Source organism: Solanum stenotomum, chromosome 6 (genome assembly GCF_019186545.1).
Source record: "Solanum stenotomum isolate F172 chromosome 6, ASM1918654v1, whole genome shotgun sequence".
Classification (NCBI taxonomy): domain Eukaryota; kingdom Viridiplantae; phylum Streptophyta; class Magnoliopsida; order Solanales; family Solanaceae; genus Solanum; species Solanum stenotomum.
Window position 1 is genome coordinate 49,447,278 of NC_064287.1, and position 6,000 is coordinate 49,453,277.

Genomic DNA, 6,000 nt, shown 5'->3' on the forward strand with positions numbered 1-6,000 from the left:
TAAGAAAGTCAAATGAGCTATCCTTATGAACCTTGATTGGCCATAACTAAGAAATGGGGCCTTTCTTGGGAAGAGATACTATGAGTTGGTTGAACTAGAAAAGGAACCCTCTCTAGTACATATGTGAATGAAAATACTCTATGGGAAACAAGGCTAGCACCGAGTGGATGTGGTTAGGATGGTGGCCCTACTTGAGTATGAGACTAGGGCACAATGAACATCCTTGGACATCCCCTAAACCATGTGCCTACATGGGTTGATTATTCGTTCTACCTTTGGCAAGTAGAACACCTTCCACGGAGTAGGGTAGACTCCGGATTCCATGCCTAGCTAGTATGGTCTATGTCGGTTATGCCTATTCCCATCATGTGGGATGTGCACTCTAGTTATTGGATAGGTTCTACAAAGTGTAGGTGGTAGTATGGGATGCTATCTACACATTGCACGAGTAGGCCTAGAAGATGCTAAAGTGAGTTCCCTAAGTCTAAACGACTATTATGTGAAAGTCCTCTTATGTGCTTAAATGTCTCCTAAAGTGGTTCATTAAAGAATTTTGATTTAGTATGTTATATTGTAATGGTACATTCCTTATCTATGGTAACCCTTAGGAACACTTAGGTGTATATAAAGAGATTGTATGGGCGGTCACTTCATGTTTCACTTAAGTGTGGCTTTGGGTAACTTGAGATAGAGGTCATGAAATGATGAAAAGTCTTACTTGTCAATTATATTCATGTATTGTACATTGGTACTAGTTGAGTATGTCTATTATGTGGGTATTGTCTTATATATGGATGATGACTTGAAATGTGTCTCTTATAATTGTGATATGAAGGTTTTATCAAAAATGGCATGAAAGCACATATTTCAAATAAATGTCCTTTTTTTAGCATGTTTTTGCATGGTCATCATACTTAGTACTTAATTGTGCTAATTCCATATTTCTCTATTTTCTACAACTGTAGGTTCCGGAAAGTAAGCGGGTTCTATAGTAAGCTTGGAACTTGAAGTTCTTCCAAGATCTTGTGGTATGTCCTCATATGTCGAGGACAAGACTTTTCTATTCTAGTTTTATGATAAGGTTCTTGTAATAGACTTAATATACTTCTTTTGATTGTAAAGGGTCGTGTCCCTAGTATGTTTTCCCGTTTATGTCTAAGATGGCTAAGAGACTTAGTATTCCGCTTGTGTACTTTTGAATGATGTTTTTAAAAGTGACTTTTGAGTCTTATGGGATTTTATTTAAAGAGTTTTTAATTCCGCACTATTTTACATATCTAATGTGATGAATGCTAAGGGCTTGTATGAGACCTCCGAGAGGTCGAATACGCATGTTACGACTTGGGGGTGCTCTCGGGTCGTGACAAACTTGGTATCAGAGCATAAGGTTTTGGGAAATGGTTCTTAGGTTCAAAGTCTCAAAAGCCACGTCTAGTAGAGTCTTGTTCATCGGTGTGAGTCACGACACATCTATGAGCGAGAGGCTATAGGACGGTAGAAGTTACACTTCTTTCATTATTCTTAAAGTCGTGCCTTAGAGTTTAGTTTATAAGTGTCCTTTTCCTAATCCTTCTCTTGTGTTTATAGGAAATGAATACGAGGGCGAATCGAAGGAGAGAGGAAGATGAGTTAGGTGATGAGGGAGTTCGTCCTCAAGTTGTGCAAAATGGTCAAGGTGTGTAATGCAATCAAGTTCCTATAGGTGAGCAAGAGAATGAGGTCCCGGTGGTTCCCCCGGCCATGACTAATGAAGAGATTAGAGCGGCTTTTGTGACCCTAGCCCAAGCCATGACGGCTCAAGCAAATAGAGATATAGGGCCTAGGGTGAATGCTTATGAGAGTACGATAGCCTCAAGGTTGAGAGACTTCGTGAGGATGAATCCTCCTATCTTTTTAGGCTCTAGAATGGGAGAAGATCCCCAAGGATTCTTGGATGAGATTTACAAAATTGTGGATGCTATGGGAGTATCTTCTAGAGAGAAAGCGGAATTGGCTTCATACCAATTGAAGGAGGTGGCCCAAATTTGGTACACTCAATGGAAGGCAAATAGGCCGGAGGAAACGGGTCCTATAGAATGGGAGGAGTTTAAAGAAGCATTCTTGGGTAAGTACTTTCCCCTAGAGAAGAGGGAGTGCAAAATTGAGGAGTTCATTAATGTTAGGCAAGGTAATATGAGTGTGGAGGAGTATGCTTTGAAGTTCTCTATGTTGGCTAGGTATGCTCCATCTTTGGTGTCTAACTCTAGAGAGGAGATAAGTAGGTTTGTTACCGGTGTATCCGACTTGGTGAAAGAAGAGTGTCGTACGGCAATGCTCCATGGTGACATGAATATCTCTAGGCTTGTTGTGTATGCTCAATCTATTGAGGAGTCCAAACTTAAGATGATGAATAGGGATGTGAAGAGGGGTAGATCCGATGAGCAAGGTCAACCTAGGTTCAAGAAGAGGGTACCAAACCTAGATTTTTCAAGTGCTCCCAAGGTTAACCAAGAGAAAGGTGGGGGATCTCAATTTGTTAAGCCTAGTTGTCCCACTTGTGGAAAGAAACATTTTGGGAAATGTCTAGCCGGTACTAATGGGTGCTATGGTTGTGGAAAGAATGATCACAAGGTGAGAGATTGTCCTAATATTGTGGCTAAAGGAAGGAATGCTAGGCAAACTCCTTATAATGGTCATAGTGTTGATGGTCAAGCAAGGAATCGTTTCTATGCCCTCCAAGCTAACAAGGAAGCAAATCCGGATAAAGGTGCCGGTAAGTCATAATTTCTAGTTTTGTGTTGGAATACTTTTGTGTTGGTTTAGATGGGTTTCTCCTAAGTGGGGGATGGTATGTTGAATGATGAGTTGAGGTGAGTTTGGAAATTCTTGTCTCTTTCTTCTATTTAAAATAAGTAATTATTTTTAAAGGGAATCCACCCAAGTAATTAATCCATATTAAATTAAGAGAAACTTTCATATATATCAAACATAAAAATTATATTTGTATTTTGTAGTTATAGTTTGCATAATTGTGCTCCATAGCAAATTTTATGTTTGCTATGGAGGTTTTGATTTGTATAATTCGCTAGATACATTCAATTTTATACAAATTGTTCAGTTTTGTATAAATTCATTTATACATTGTAATTTGTAGAATAAGATCTGTATTTGTATAATTATAAGTGTATATGACGAAAATATATGTATTTGTATTTGTATTTGTATATACACTTTTCTCTCACTTTATACAAAACACATACACATTATATACATTTGTATACCGAATGGGTAATTGTATACCGAAAATGACTAATTGTATACCGAGCCAGATGACAAAAAAATGGGATCTTTGTTGCGAATTACAAATAAAATAAACTATGGCTGTAGCATTTAATTTGAATTAATAGTTTGTTAATTCATACAATTTTCCCTTAAATTAATTACGGACTTGACCCATTACTTTCAACTAAATTAATTATTTAATAAATATCCGTTAATTAAATAATTGTAGTTACCAAATAGCTTAAAATTTATATTTAAAATTTTATGAGAAGAGTCAAAATAGTACTACTGTTCAAAACAACCTAACGGGTCATTACACATAGTTTGCCTTTTTTTTTTTTTTTTTACATTCCTTTAGATTTTACTTTAAAATTTTAAAGAAAATAAGTAAAAATATTGTAGTGTTTTTTTTAATATTTTCAATATTTTTGAAACATATATTTAAGAAATAAGTAGAAATATTTTTTCACATAATATGTACGGTTTGCTTTTTAAATGAATTGATTTTTAATTATTTTTTTTGAATAATACTATCAATATACATGACTCTCTCCGTCCCTCATATTAAGTAAATTGTTGGAGTATGACACACTCCTTAAGAAAAATATTTAAGGACATAAATTGAAATGCTACTTTCTACTATTACTCTTTTGATTATTTCCAAAATTATTCTCTTAAAAAATGTATTTAGTTAAAAATATTGTTAAATGGATGGTAAATTCAATTATTACATAATAATTTTTATTTTATTTTTTAAATTTAAAAAATAATTTAAAATGTACTGTAAAATATTTATAAGATAGATTTATATTATTTAATATTTTCACTTGTATATTCATTTTACTTCAATTTATATTAGATTGTTATAATTTGAGAGACTAAAATTGCTCTTTGACGATGACTCTCATATATTTCAATTTTCAGGTAAGTTATATATTTTACTTTTTAGTTTTTAGCATGTAAAAAATATATATTTAATTTTCAAAATATGTTTGGATGGGCTGTTTTGTATAAATGAATCGTATAATATTATATTGTTTAAATAAATACAATGTTTGAATATATTGTATTGTTCTTTGTCGTTATACAATATCACATATTAACATTTTGAATGATTAACCTTCAAGAAAAATAAGAATAAAATATTAAGAGAATAATACATATGATATAATAAAATTTAAGTTACAATCAAAATAAACATAATATTTAACATAATATTTAAACTAATAATAGTAATGCAATACAATAAATAAGAACCATCCAAAAAGGTGTAAAATTGAATAATATTCCTGCGCTTTAGTTACACAGCTTGACAAAAATTAAAAAGCAAGGCGCAAGCTCCATGCGCCTTGTAAGGCACATAAGACACTGCGCCTTTTCGCTTAAAATTTCACGAGTTATCCTTCCGTCTAACTCCGTTTAAATATTGTTCTTTTAATTTCAATCTTATTTTTTACTGCCCTTTTAGAAATTTCACTCAATTTTTTTGCCCTTTTAACTCCGGACTCATTTATATTGTCTGACCTAATAGGAAAAAATGGATGCATTATTGTAGTGGGAGTATGATGGATCCATGTTTATGCGGTCTGTTTCACAGCCAAACCGACGCTACTACTACTACTTCATCTCAATAGTTTCTCCCATAACCACAGTAGTAGTACTTTGATCATGAATATTCGAAAAACATGTATCCTTTAGTAGAGATTCATGTGTTTAAGGGAGAGAAAAGGACTAGATTCATTATTAGGTTTAATTGGATTTGGGTCATGGGGATGGCCGGATGGGATATGGACAGGGCACGGCGGAAAAAATATGATGGGTTGGGAGATTTAATTTTATCTAATAGGAAGACGTCACGTAATAAATAGTAATATTAAAAAAATATGTTAGTTTTAAGGCTAAAAGTAGACTTAAAAGGTGGATCGATGGATATTTTTAACCAAATAGGTGAATAATGGGTATATTTAAACCTCTTCAGATAGTCCAAGGATATTTTTGACCCTTTTCCATTTAAATTAAGTTAATACACATACTTTTTCGGGAAAATGGTCAAATATACCCTCCAACTTTGATTTATTAGTTGATTTTATCTTTACCGTTAAAAAAAAGTTTCTCATACCCTCGCCGTTTGCAAACTTGTCACTCGTACCTTCCAAATTAACGATTACCCTCAAATCGACCTCAAATCCCCAATTTCAATTTAAATTACCCATTAAAAATTGGTTTCCTCTTTTAATTTGGACCCGATCCACTAAACCAAATAACATTGGTGAAACTTCAAACTTTCTCCTTCCCAATGTTGTCAAAAACAAAGATTTTGCCAACTTATGTACAACTCAATGTATCGATTGTTCACTCTATTAGGTCCCTTGTTGTGTGTGCTCTTAAAGCTTAAGCTTTTTAAAGACAAAATGCACTTTTTCGTGAATGAATCGATTGTTGTTGTATACTTTGAATATATCAATCATCCATAAGAATTATTGTCCACCGAACAACCAACGTCGTCCATTTCCATTGGAGAAGTCCATTGATCTCCTCACCAACCAGCTGACGAGGCATCTTTACAGTTGTTCACCATTTTGAACCTGGACGAGAACAACTCTACCAGGGACCAGGTCTCGGTATTTGTGATAATCATCAAAACAACTTAAATACTATTGTAAATATTTTAGTTGATTTAATATTAGAAAAATAATTATAAAAATTAAATAATGCTTATGTTTGATCTAACTTAGAAGC